Below are 1883 nucleotides of genomic sequence, written 5' to 3' on the forward strand. Positions count from 1 at the left end.
TTGTCTTCTCAGTATACTCAGTGATAAAGAAAATTGTAAAACGGTGGTTTATTAGTAACTACATTCTGAAAATGGAAGTATATTCTCCGTTCGTATTATCACTGCAACCCAAAGTAGCAGAGCGTTGGAGCCGAGCACGGACCAGGAGCACGGAGCAGTGGAGTAATGAGGTTTTACCCGGAGCACCGAAAATTCGTAGTACTCCACTGCTCCGTATGTGTTTTTTTTTTTTTAACATTTCCGGGAAAATTGTTCAACTATGAAGGGTATGGGTATGCTTAAAGTTAAATCAGTATTTTAGGCTATTGACGCCTACCCAAAACGAATCAAGCGGCATGTCGAGTCGTTTCCAGTATACCCACTACCCTAGCGAATGTCGATGTGAGAGGTTATTTTCAGCACTAAAATTAATTCTAAGTGAGAAGAGGGAGATAATGAAAGACAATTTGCTATCGGTTTTTTAATATAATTTGTAATGAATATGACGAATAATAAACTTTATTTTAAAACTACTTTTTTAACATCTTTATACATAATATAATATGTACCTATTAAAACTTTTTACCCGGAGCGGAGCACACCCTGGAGCGGAACTGGAGCAAGTATTAGACCCGTTTCACACGGGACACCTGTGTGGCGCCACCGGCGTGGCATTTACACATAACTGAATGGGCACGTTCAGACGGGGATACACGAGTGTCGCGTTAATTTATATGTAGATGCGGAATCTCGCCACACCGGTGTCCCGTGTGAAACGGGTCTTAGGTTCCTGAGCGGAGCAACTCAAAAAAGGATCGGCTCCAACCCTCTGCAAGCCTTGGCTCCCTCTTTGAAACGTTTCCTTTCTTCTTATTGTCTGCTGAACAGCGCAGTATATCTCTCCCTCCTCTTTCTCTTCCACTATATTGAAGATAAGCGTCTTCAAAGGTTGGGTTGTTGGATATCTTACATAATTGACAATGTAAGTGTGTATGAAGGTTGCAATCTTAGACTATAGATACATCTAGACGCCACCCGTTGGATTGCTAAATGAAGCTACGTGCCGTGCGTTTAGTTTGTGGGCGAGCGAACGCATTCGCCTACAAATGTTCGAGACCATAGACCATTTCGCTAGTGCTCGCCCAAAGTGCTCGCACTAGACGCTCAGAATTAAAATATAATTTTCTATTTTTTTACGTTATATAGTATTTTTTTAGCAATCAATTCCAATTGTTAAATGGGAATGTAATTAATTGTAAGGATTTTAATTAATTAATAGTTAGAAAAAAGTCCATAACTCGTAATAGTCTAAAAAAAATTAAAAGAAAAGTAAATTTAAATTCGTTGAAAGGTTTTATTTTATTATAATATTCTGTATATAAGAGAAAATGAGGGGTTCTATTAAATCCCTTTGCTCGCGGGCGCACATTCGCCCAATGAATCAGCAATTATTACCCCCAATAATTATTACTGATAGTGTTCTAGCATTGATGGGCTGCAAGAATGAATTCATTTCCCACTGCAGGAGAGATGAATCCTCCACGTACTTTATGTATTATTCAATAAGAAGCATTATATGCCAAAATTTTATCCTTTGAACACTCATGAATGTTTGAAAAATTCCTTTATCACATACAATGTTTTATGTCCTCATAGAAAAAAACAATTTCTCACAAGCTGACCTTATTTTACATACATATTATATAATATGATATCAGGTCTTGACGACGGAATTTTATCATTTGAAAAGTTCAAACATTCAAATCAAATAATAATTACATAACTTCAACGAAAAATAAACATAATAGATCTATATAATATTAATTCAAAGCTGAAATACAGTTTTGGATAGATAATTTGACGAAAAATTCTCTTGTACATATTTTTGCAAGAATGGAAAAGTA

The sequence above is a fragment of the Rhyacophila brunnea genome, unplaced genomic scaffold (assembly GCF_057557595.1).
Source record: "Rhyacophila brunnea isolate RB1 unplaced genomic scaffold, BYU_Rbru_1.0 scaffold_16, whole genome shotgun sequence".
In the NCBI taxonomy this organism is placed as follows: Eukaryota; Metazoa; Arthropoda; class Insecta; order Trichoptera; family Rhyacophilidae; genus Rhyacophila; species Rhyacophila brunnea.